Source organism: Notolepis coatsorum (genome assembly GCF_963971535.1).
Source record: "Notolepis coatsorum genome assembly, chromosome: 8".
In the NCBI taxonomy this organism is placed as follows: domain Eukaryota; kingdom Metazoa; phylum Chordata; class Actinopteri; order Aulopiformes; family Paralepididae; genus Notolepis; species Notolepis coatsorum.
The window spans coordinates 148,290,142-148,302,741 of NC_140172.1; the positions used below are offsets into that span (position 1 = coordinate 148,290,142).

The window sequence follows — 12,600 nt, forward strand, 5'->3', positions numbered from 1 at the left end:
AGGCTAATTTCCATTGGCAGTCCCTCTGCCAGAAGGTACAGGCTAAAATCCTGTGTAAATGTCAGATGTAGTTTCCATTGAATTCATTCATTTTACGAATGGCTTTTATCTGTTTTTGCAAATTAACACACACACACACAATCATATCTTGCTGTATTACCTCCAGAGTGTCTCAGGCTGCCTCCTCCGCGGCCCGCAGACAGTGAATGAGGAGGTGGAGGAGGAGGAGGAGGAGGAGGAGGTGGTGGTGAGGATGCTTCCTTTTCAAACTGAGCTCCAGACCACATCCGCTCTGCGCTAGGAGGCCAGCCGTGACACACACTGTTCTACATTTAACCCTAACCCTATTCTTGAGCTTTGATTTTAAATTGTTTCTTATTCTTTACTTCTTTTCTATTGTTTAATTCTTTCATTTGTATAATTTTCTATTATTATTTATATTAATGGTAAATGGCTGCTTTTTTATATAGCGCTTTTATCCAAAGCGCTTTACAATTTGTTCCTCACATTTTACCCACTCACTCACACATTCACACACCGACAGTGGAGGTGACCATGCAAGGTGCCAACCTGCTCATCGGGAGCAGTTAGGGGTTAAGTGTCTTGCTCAAGGACACATCGACATTCGACACGCTGCCCGGGAGGAGCGGGAATCGAACCGGGAACCTCCGGATTGCCAGACGACTGCTCTACCTACCGAGCCACTGTGGCCCCAGTATGTGTCAACTATTTGTATGTGTGTGTGTGTGTGTGTCTGTGTTTGTATGTGTGTGTGTGCATGTGTGTATTGTGTATTTCTTAACGCCACATTTGATTTGAAAGTGTCCATTATTCTCTTTCTTTGTGTTTGACCCTTTTAATTTGGGATTTTTAAAGTGTTTTTTACTTAATATTTTTCCTCTTTTGTTAAATGTTGGGATGTGAGGGATGTGACTGAGGGATGAAACCTAAATGGCCGAAAGACAAGAGAGCTTGAAAACATGAGACTGTAGAGAGGAGGGGCAGGAGAAAAGAGGAAGGAAAGAGTTACAGTAAGCAATGGAAATAAAGAAGTGGTGAAAGAAAGAGACGCAGAGGTCAACGTGAGATGTAGAGGAGTTGAGGCAGGAGTCTGAGCAGCCATGTTGGCAGATAGGGTCTAAAGGGGTTCTCTGGCTGGAGTCTGAGCAGCCATGTTGGCAGATAGGGTCTAAAGGGGTTCTCTGGCTGGAGTCTGAGCAGCCATGTTGGCAGATAGGGTCTAAAGGGGTTCTCTGGCTGGAGTCTGAGCAGCCATGTTGGCAGATAGAGTCTAACGGGGTTCTCTGGCAGGAGTCTGAGCAGCCATGTTGGCAGATAGAGTCTAAAGGGGTTCTCTGGCTGGAGTCTGAGCGGCCATGTTGGCAGATAGGGTCTAAAGGGGTTCTCTGGCTGGAGTCTGAGCAGCCATGTTGGCAGATAGGGTCTAAAGGGGTTCTCTGGCTGGAGTCTGAGCGGCCATGTTGGCAGATAGGGTCTAAAGGGGTTCTCTGGCTGGAGTCTGAGCAGCCATGTTGGCAGATAGAGTCTAAAGGGGTTCTCTGGCTGGAGTCTGAGCAGCCATGTTGGCAGATAGGGTCTAAAGGGGTTCTCTGGCTGGAGTCTGAGCGGCCATGTTGGCAGATAGGGTCTAAAGGGGTTCTCTGGCTGGAGTCTGAGCAGCCATGTTGGCAGATAGAGTCTAAAGGGGTTCTCTGGCAGGAGTCTGAGCAGCCATGTTGGCAGATAGAGTCTAAAGGGGTTCTCTGGCTGGAGTCTGAGCAGCCATGTTGGCAGATAGGGTCTAAAGGGGTTCTCTGGCTGGAGTCTGAGCGGCCATGTTGGCAGATAGAGTCTAAAGGGGTTCTCTGGCTGGAGTCTGAGCAGCCATGTTGGCAGATAGAGTCTAAAGGGGTTCTCTGGCAGGAGTCTGAGCAGCCATGTTGGCAGATAGAGTCTAAAGGGGTTCTCTGGCTGGAGTCTGAGCGGCCATGTTGGCAGATAGGGTCTAAAGGGGTTCTCTGGCTGGAGTCTGAGCGGCCATGTTGGCAGATAGAGTCTAAAGGGGTTCTCTGGCTGGAGTCTGAGCAGCCATGTTGGCAGATAGGGTCTAAAGGGGTTCTCTGGCTGGAGTCTGAGCAGCCATGTTGGCAGATAGGGTCTAAAGGGGTTCTCTGGCTGGAGTCTGAGCGGCCATGTTGGCAGATAGAGTCTAACGGGGTTCTCTGGCAGGAGTCTGAGCAGCCATGTTGGCAGATAGAGTCTAAAGGGGTTCTCTGGCTGGAGTCTGAGCGGCCATGTTGGCAGATAGGGTCTAAAGGGGTTCTCTGGCTGGAGTCTGAGCAGCCATGTTGGCAGATAGAGTCTAAAGGGGTTCTCTGGCTGGAGTCTGAGCAGCCATGTTGGCAGATAGAGTCTAAAGGGGTTCTCTGGCTGGAGTCTGAGCGGCCATGTTGGCAGATAGAGTCTAAAGGGGTTCTCTGGCTGGAGTCTGAGCGGCCATGTTGGCAGATAGAGTCTAAAGGGGTTCTCTGGCTGGAGTCTGAGCAGCCATGTTGGCAGATAGGGTCTAAAGGGGTTCTCTGGCTGGAGTCTGAGCGGCCATGTTGGCAGATAGAGTCTAAAGGGGTTCTCTGGCTGGAGTCTGAGCAGCCATGTTGGCAGATAGAGTCTAAAGGGGTTCTCTGGCAGGAGTCTGAGCAGCCATGTTGGCAGATAGAGTCTAAAGGGGTTCTCTGGCTGGAGTCTGAGCGGCCATGTTGGCAGATAGGGTCTAAAGGGGTTCTCTGGCTGGAGTCTGAGCGGCCATGTTGGCAGATAGAGTCTAAAGGGGTTCTCTGGCTGGAGTCTGAGCAGCCATGTTGGCAGATAGGGTCTAAAGGGGTTCTCTGGCTGGAGTCTGAGCAGCCATGTTGGCAGATAGGGTCTAAAGGGGTTCTCTGGCTGGAGTCTGAGCAGCCATGTTGGCAGATAGGGTCTAAAGGGGTTCTCTGGCTGGAGTCTGAGCAGCCATGTTGGCAGATAGAGTCTAAAGGGGTTCTCTGGCTGGAGTCTGAGCAGCCATGTTGGCAGATAGGGTCTAAAGGGGTTCTCTGGCTGGAGTCTGAGCAGCCATGTTGGCAGATCGGGTCTGGTCAGGCTGGTTAGGCTGAAAGCAGCCATTTACCATTTACATTCCACCCGTTGGCAGTTGGCACATTGTCATAGTAGCGCTGCATCCTACACCCTTGTTTAGGGGACGTCAGAAGAACAGAAACAAAGGGAGAAACAGAGGATCGAGTTCTCTCTTTTTCCACACAACAACATTTCCAAACAATTTCTTACCTCCTGACATAATTTGTAAGTCCCGACATGTCAAAGTAGTAGTTTTCAAGTTTCAAGTTTCAAGTTTCTTTAATAGTTGTCATACAGAAGTACAGAATACTTTTATACAAAATGCTTCTTACTGTTGCGCTCCAGAGACTGTGCAAGACAAGATAAGTATGAAATAAAATAACATAGTAAAATTAGAAGTAAAAAAAATGAGGTCACAGTGTTCAGTTTAGACATATGTACAATGTTCGATGCAGAATAGACGTAGTTACCATACAATATACAATACTGTGCAGTGTACTAATATACAATACTATATAGTGCAAGGCAGAAATGGAGAAATGGGACGAGGTGCAATTTAGGTACAATTCACAGTAGGTGTACGAGTTGTAGTGCAAATCCTTTATCAATAAATATAAAGTGTAAGTGTGTTTGTGTGATCTAAAGTGTGGAGAGTGGGTGCTGCAGTGTGTTGTTTGTTTGAGTGAGTGTGTGCGTGTGGGTGTGTGTGCTGTGTGCATTTGATGGTTGTTGCATAGTGATTATTGTTCGTTTAGCAGCCTGATGGCCTGGGGATAGAAGCTTCTTCTGAGTCTTTCTGTGCTCGCCTTAAGACTCCGGTATCGCTTGCCTGACCGCAGCAGTTCAAAGAGGCAGTTGTTCGGGTGGCTCGAGTCCTTAATAATTCTCTTAGTGTAACTGAGGGGTACAATTCCCTGACTGTATTGTTAGATATGATACTTACTACCACTACCTCTTGTACTTTAGACTCTGGCCACCCAGTACTAGGCATAAATAATTATGGTAAACACTCCCACGTAGATGAAACGATCCAACACAAATGTACCAAGTCGAAAGTCTGCGTTTAATAATAATTAATACATAGCAAAAGGTATGTAGAGCAATCACTTAATTACATTTATGATTTGAAATAGGATGCACTTTTATGGCAAATGAGTATTCGTTGGTATATCAATAGAGAACGTCCAATCTCTGGTGGCGCAGGCGGTAAATATACAACCTGGAATATTTAAGGAATAATAGCAATGATACTTTAATGATTATAGAACTGGATACACTAGGGGGGAATTCCGGTCGCTTGTAAGACAACTGGAGAAGGGGGGGGGGGGGGGGTAGAGTCTGGCTGTATCCGTCTGGCCGAGGGTATCCTGGGAGAACCCACGGTTGTGCGGCTCGGTGCCTCAGCGATCCTCGATCCACAGATGAAAGCAGTTGGACTCTCTGTGGGCCGGCTTCCTCCGGTCCACGATGGAGAGACGTGAAGCGACCTCGTCGTGTAGAGCGTCTCCTCACCTGTCGTCCTCTCCGGGGGGGGGGTTTCCAACACACGGCAGTGTTGGTCTTTATCCATAGAATAATCACTGTATACAAAGCATAATCCGTGCCTGGGAAGGCGGGCTGTCGTCGGTAGAATAATCCGGTATGCAGGTCCACTCGCTCGTCGGCTCTGGGGCTCCTCGGGTGCAGCCTCACATGGGGTCGGCCACCCTGGATAAGCAGCCAGTTCTACCCGAAACGATGGGGGTACTGACTACGATAGTATTCTCACCGCACGAAGCACTACATATGAATAGACTATTATTAGCTTAATAGACTACGTCCAACTCGACGATATAGTGCCAAATATGACTATTCAAATATTAATATACACGATGTCTCAATACCAATGGTAGGCCGAACTTGGCCTTACTCCCACACGTGGCGTCGCGGGGAGGCTTTACGTCTGTCACTCTATTGGAGGGTAAGAAACTGGACTAAAAAGAAGTCCTACTTTAGTAGCGCAGTATATATACGCACTATGAACAAATAGTACCATTAGTGGTGCGGTAGCCAGATTCCTATGCGGAACTAGGACTTGTTCGTACATGTTGAGCGGTACGTTTGAACTGGGTCTGGGGGGTATGGCAGCCTGGCACCAAGGTCTCGACCAATAGTAGAATGGAGACTATTATGGGATGTTCAGTAGGCTAGAATGGATATTCAATGCATATTGTACAAGGAATATACAAGGGATATCAGGGAATATTAGAGAATATACAAATACAATTAAATATATATATATAAATAATATATATATTCGGTTTAATCTGGCCCTTCACAACACTTAGCCTTCCCCTTGCACCGCTTGTTGTAAATGTTCTGGAGGGTGGGAAGCCCCCCTCCAATTGTGCGTTCGGCTGAACGTGTCACTCTTTGTAGTCTGCTACGGTCTTGTGCAGTGCTATTCCCAAACCAGGAGGTGATGTTGCCGGTCAGGATGCTCTCTATTGTACATGAGTAGAAGTTCCTAAGGATCTTCTGACTGACTTGGAACTTCCTTAGGCGCCTGAGGAAGTAGAGGCGTTGTCGTGCCTTCTTCACAACACTGTCAATGTGTGTGGTCCATGTCAAGTCCTCGGATATGTGGGCTCCGAGGTACTTGAAACTGTTCACTCTCTCAACCGGTGCCCCGTCGATGCTGAGGGGGCTGTAGTCCTTGACCCCCGACCTCCTGAAGTACACAATCATCTCTTTTGTTTTGCTGACGTTCAGGGAGAGGCAGTTCTCCTGACACCACTGTGACAGGTTCTCTACCTCTTCCAGGTAGGCCCTTTCGTCGTTGGCAGAGATCAGGCCCACCACTACTGTGTCATCAGCAAATTTGATGATGGTGTTGTTGTTCCGCTGTGCTACGCAGTCATGTGTGTACAGGGAGTAGAGGAGGGGGCTCAGAACACAGCCCTGGGGGGCCCCTATGTTGAGCATGATGGATGAGGAGGTGCAGTTGCCGGCTCTTACCACCTGGGGTCTGCCCGTCAGGAAGTCCAAGACCCACTGGCAGAGGTCATAGTTCAAGCCCAGGTCCCTGAGCTTGGCTATGAGTTTGGAGGGGACTATGGTATTGAATGCCGAGCTGTAGTCGATGAATAGCATTCTCACATAGTTCCCCTGCCTCTTGTCCAGGTGTGATGCTGCTGTGTGCAGCACATGGGCTATGGCGTCCTCCGTGGACCTGTTGGGGCGATATGCAAATTGCAGAGGGTCCAGGTTGATGGGGAGGGAGGAACAGATGTAGCCCTTCACTAGCTTCTCAAAGCACTTCATGGCTATGGAGGTGAGGGCTACAGGGCGGTAGTCGTTGAGGCAAGCGGGCGTAGATTTTTTGGGTACAGGGATGATGGTGGACTTCTTCAGACAGGTGGGGATGACAGCCTGTTCCAAGGACAGGTTGAAGATGTCAGTGAATACCGGGGCCAGTTGGTCGGCACAGACTTTTAGGACGCGGCCGGGGATGCCGTCCGGTCCTGCTGCCTTCCTGATATTCACTTTTTTAAAGATCCGTCTCACCTCATGCTCTGTTACCCTGAACACTGAGTCTCCATCAGCAGACCCCCCCCCCCCATTGCCGTGGTTTGTAGGCTGGTGTTGTTATTCACAGCCTCAAACCTCGCATAGAGGGTTCTATTAATTTTCTTAATCACAATAGTGGAAGTCACCCAGAATGAATATAGCAGATTTGCGAATATGCTTGCTTTCTAATTGTGTTATCTGTGTGTGTAAAGTTTTCTGTTTTTATCAATTGTTTTGATCTCGACAGGGTGCTATATTATGTAATTTGTGACCAAATGTACGGTTAAGTCTGCTCTGTAAGTTTCAAGTTTTGTTATATTTGTCACGTATATAGTACATGTACATTACAGTGAAATGCTTAGTTCTGTATGAGCCCCCTGAAAATGTGCTTCATACAGTAAAAAAGTTAAAAGAATAAAGTCCAAACACTATACAAAATAAATATACAATATACAAACTAAAGTCCAAAATCATACAACATTCAAGTGAATGTTAAAGGGGAACTATCTTATAAATGGCCTTTTTGAGTGTTTAGCATTGTTTCCTAGCTATGTGAACTTATATTCAATATTATATACAAATAGTGAAAGAAATAGTAAAATAGTTCCCCTTTAAAGGTGAGTGTTTGTATTAAGAGCACTGGAAACCTACAAACACACAAGCCATTGACAAGTGTTTTAGCGCCCTCTGCTGGTGGATAACAAGAATATAAAATGTCAACAGTGAACACGAGAATTTGAATTCAGTGCTCATAGACAGTCCTACAGACAGTATGTCTACTAGTCTACTAATATAGTCGTTTAATCTTACAGTCATTGTCCTATAGATATCAACTCATTCAAAACGCAGCGGCCCGCCTGATCTCAAACCTACCGAAGTCGGCCCATGTCACCCCACTTCTTAGGGACCTGCACTGGCTCCCCATTGCTGCACGTATCCGCTTCAAGGCCCTCGACCTAGCATACCGTGCGGCAAAGGGAACCGCTCCCGCCTACCTCCGGTCAATGGTCTCTAACTACACACCCTCAAGACCCCTACGCTCTGCATCTTCTGGCCGCCTCAGATCTACTCCTATCCAAGCTCCAAAGAGAAGCCGCCTATTCTCAGTCCTTGCCCCACAATGGTGGAATGAACTACCCATCCCAGTTAGGACAGCCGAATCCCGTCCAATCTTTCGCCGTCGACTAAAGACTCACTTCTTCAACCATTATCTGAAATGATAAAAAAAAAAAAAAAAAAAATCTAACCCCGACTAACCTTAATGTCATGCACTTGTCCTAATAAACTAACCTACACTGTAACACGCAACACTCTGATGAACATTGTTACTCAGCTGATAGAGTTATACCCTTCTTGCTGTCTTGTCGCACAGAACTTGTAAGTCGCTTTGGATAAAAGCGTCAGCTAAATGACTAAATGTAAATGTAAATGTAAATGTATATTTGAACATAGTGTCCTATATTTTAACACCATTAACATAGTGTCCTATATTTAAACATCATTAACACAGCGTCCTATATATGAACATCATAATTAACATAGTGTCCAATACACATATACTGAGAAACCGGTGCCCTTACACACTACACAGTATTAGGGCTGTCCCGGACTAAGGATTTGTATAGTCGATTTGTAGTCGCCAAAATTAGCCGATAGTCGACTATTAGTCGACTATAAAAAATAAAAAATGAAGTATAATATATATATATATTTTTTTATCATTCCATTTGGGCTGTGGGGGGTGCTTAATGTCTGAAGGAGTCGACGGAAGGCTTCTTGTCCTCTGCGAAAGCATGCAATTGGTCCACTGATGGATACATCTTGATATTTGTCTAGTCTAGTGTGTTCATTAGACGGGTGAAATCCTCTTTCAGTGCCTCTGTGCCTGTTTTTGTAGGCAGTTAGCCTCTGGTATGCGTGCCATTAGCGTTAGCCACGCTTCTAGGCCTCTTTTCATTTGGAAAGAATGATAAAAAAAGAAAAAAAGAAAAAGAAAGAAATAAAAGAAAAATTAATATTATAATATATATATATTTTTTTGCATTCAACTAAGAGGTTGGCAGTCGACTACGGCTCCTTTCGTTCGATTAGTCGACTATTCGACTAATAGGGGTCAGCCCTACACCGTATACTGAGGCCCCTTTCAAATAAGATGATACAGTACTTGAATGGGAACATATTCCAATACAAATGTGTGAGATTAATTTACACATGAACCCGAGGCTCTCTGGGACTCTGGTGGTCTGGAGGGAGCATGGTCTGATGGTCCGGGACTTGGGTGGGGCTACAGTGGCTCGGGAGGTAGAGTCGTCTGGTAATTCGGAGGTTTGATTCCCGCTCCTCCCGGGCAGCGTGTCGAAGTGCCCTTGAGCAAAGACACTTAACCCCTAACTGCTCCCGATGAGCAGGTTGGCACCATGCGCGGTCGCCTCCGCCGTCAGTGTGTCAATGTGTGTGTGAGCGGGTAAAATGTGAGGAACAAAATTGTAAAGCGCTTTGGCTAAAAGGTGTTATATTAATTACATTACATTTTGTCATTTAGCTGACGCTTTTATCCAAAGCGACTTACATGTTCTGTACGACAAGTCATCAGGAAGGGCACAACTCTATCAGCTGAGTAACAATGTTCATCAAAGTGTTGAGTGCTACAGTGTAGGTTAGTTTATTAGGACAAGTGCATGACAGTAAGGTTAATTAGGGTTAGATTTTATTTTAATTTTTTCATTTCAGATAGTGGTTGAAGAAGTGCGTCTTTAGTCGACGGCGAAAGATTGGACGGGTTTCGGCTGTCCTAACTGTGGTGGGTAGTTCGTTCCACCATTGTGGGGCAAGGACTGAGAAAAGGCAGCTTCTCCTTGATGACCCTCCCGGAGCTCGGATAGGAGTGGGTCTCAGGCGGCCAGAAGATGCAGAGCGTAGGGCTAAATGCAGCCATTTACCATTTATTTACCATTTGGTGGTCCAGGGCTCCTGATTGTCTCGGACGTTGGTGGTCCAGGGTTCCTGATGGTCTGGGGCATTTGCCCAGTATGCCTGGTCGCTGATCCAGGCCTGGTGGTGGTCCTACCTGTGTGCAGAACCCTGTATCAGTAGCGTCTCCACTACCTTGTTGTGCCGGAATCCATGCTCCCACTTTGTTTACCTTCTTCCACTTCCAACGGACCCCTGCGGAGCAGCGCCTATACCTGCAGCTGATTTAGCTACGGCTCCGCTCAGGCAGAGAGCACTGCACTACGAGCCTTGTGATGTGAAATGCACATTGTAAGCTGATGAATCTAGTGATCTATGCACAAAAGTTACTATTACTATTGAGACCTGACTGATCTCCTTCTTCCTTACCGCCCCACCACCCGTTCCCTCCGGTCCTCCTCCACTGCCTCCCTCACTGTCCGCGTCCCGTCATCCAAACTTAAACACGTTGGCGATCGGGCCTTCTCATGGCCGCACTGCACCTCGACTCTGGAACTCCCTCCCTCAGACCATCAGAGACTCCCCCACACTCTCCACCTTCAAGTCCCGCCTCAAAACCCACCTGTTCTCCCTAGCCTTCAACCTTCCCCAACCTTAACCCCCCCCCCCCCCTCCAACCTGTTTTGATGTTTGTTACCGTGGCTTTATGTTTCTGTGTATCTCATGCTGTTGTTGTTCTCCCTGTTTCCCCCGTGGTCTTATGTTCCTTTTGCTCCTTTGTTCTTCTCTGTTTCTCTGCCTACTGTCAGCGACTTCGGGTTCCTGAGAAGCGCTATAGAAATAAAATGAATTATTATTATTACTATTATTTTAATTAGATTGTATAAACTAAGCAGGTGAAATGTTTTCAGGTCAAGTATTTAAAGATTGCTAGTATTGCCTATTGCTAGGCTCAGAAGAGATCAACAATCTGCTACACGGCAAGCCTATACCTGTACTGTGCCTACTGGTCAGTGGAAATGCGCCATTAGTCTGTAGATATAGATATGCTGACTACAGTAGATATTACAGTATGTGTGTAGATATGCTGACCCCAGTAGATATGACAGTATGTATGTAGATATAGATATGCTGACTACAGTAGATATTACAGTATGTAGATATGCTGACCCCTGTAGATATTACAGTATGTAAATATGCTGACCCCTGTAGATATTACAGTATGTTGATATGCTGACTACAGTAGATATTACAGTATGTAGATATGATGATCCCTGTAGATGACAGTATGTGTGTAGATATGTTGTAAACTTGTGTTTCTATCTCTTTATTTATTATTATATATATATTTTTTTTGATCTCATTTCCATTTATGAATTCCCTTCCAACCACTGCCATGTAGTGCTGTTGACAACACAATTTCAAATTCCCTGCCTGGGGATAATAAAGTAAAAGATTCCCTGGTAATAATAAAGTTTCAAATTCCCTGGTGATAATAAAGTTTCAAATTCCCTGCCTGGTAATAATAAAGTTTCAAATTACCTGGTGATAATAAAGTTTCAAATTCCCAATAAAGTAGTTTCCTTTTCAACAAGAGAGACATTGAAGGTCACACCACGACTCTGACCACGAGAAGAAAGACACCGCACTCGAGGACTTTGTGTTTGTATAAAAGATATTTACTTCAATTATCACACCTAGGGTGCTAGTGAATAATAATAATAATAATAATAATAATAATAATAATAATAATAATAATAATAATAATAATAATAATAATAATAACAATAATACATAGTGAGTTTCATACAGTGATATTGCTTCTCCGTATTGTATAGGGGCTGTCTTACAGTGCTGAGAACAGATCAGATGAACGTGACTCAAACAAGGAACTAGAAGGTCAACTCAGGAGAAGAACCTGACGTCGAGGTTTTGTTATTATGTTTTCTTCTGTCAGTGAAGGAGGAGTCAACCTCTCATTGCTGAGAAACCTTGTATAAAAAAAATAATAAGACCAGCGAAACTCCTCACAGCTCGGGGGTAGAGAGGAGGGGACGGTCTGTCGTAGGGATGCAAGGAATCTTGCAAAATGTCTTTTTCCACCTGAGCTTTGAGGGACACAACAGAGACCTGCTGAGATGGTGGCTGGTTCCTCACTTCAAAAAACAGTCAAGAAGAACGTTAGGAAACAGAGGGACATGACAGGGAAAGGACTGCCGCAGTCCTTCAAAATAAAGGCTCTGAGCCACACAAACACGCCACTGCTGCAGTCCTTCAAAATAAAGGCTCTGAACCACACAAACACACCACTGCTGCAGTCCTTCAAAATAAAGGCTCTGAATCACACAAACACACTGCTGCTGCAGTCCTTCAAAATAAAGGCTCTGAACCACACAAACACACCAATGTCATTTCATGAATGCCTAAAAACCTCATTGGGCTTTTATTTTTATTATTTTTTTCCTGCCAGTGATTAAATCAGTATTTCAAAAATAATATGTTGAGGAAAGGTGAATTAGAACTCAGAAGTGCTGTTTGAGAAAAAACACTTTTTTTTGGTTGAAGTTTTTTCTTTTCTTATTCGTTTGTACCATCTAGGGAAACTTCAATGTGAAGATTTGGTTAAAAAAAAAAAAAAACGTAATCATTATTACACAACTTTGACAAGAAATTTAAATTGCACAAATAAAACATGTGTTATAGAAGCCATATCTGTACAGCTATCGTCTCCAAACCCAGTGGCTGAAGCCAAAGAATTGAGAATTCAAAGAATAATTTAAATCCCCTACGTGTAGGATTTCAACATCAATATATCATTGGGGACGGCATGGGTGGCATGGGTGAGAGAACGAGATGGCGGTATATTAATGTCCTTCCAAATGTAAAAACACTAATATAACGTTCCATGTTTGGGGCTAGAGAGAGGAGATTGACCTGATGAGTTGCCTCCTATTTATATTCTGTGTGCCATCAGGTTGGATCCACAGAAGTTCTGTTGGACTGTAACGGTGCAATGGAAGCCTTTCCAAA

The 12,600-nt window shown here is 45.2% G+C and overlaps 1 protein-coding gene across 1 annotated transcript in view; it reads right to left on the reverse strand.

Moving 5' to 3' along the window:
- The window catches only part of LOC311232978 (uncharacterized protein), a 37,457-nt gene extending 37,272 nt beyond the window's left edge, over positions 1-185 (reverse strand). The window contains exon 1 of the mRNA XM_084319824.1: positions 161-185. The gene's annotated coding sequence lies outside the window, so the exon portion shown is untranslated. The remainder of the gene's footprint in view (positions 1-160) is intronic.
- Positions 186-12,600: the final 12,415 nt, after the last annotated feature.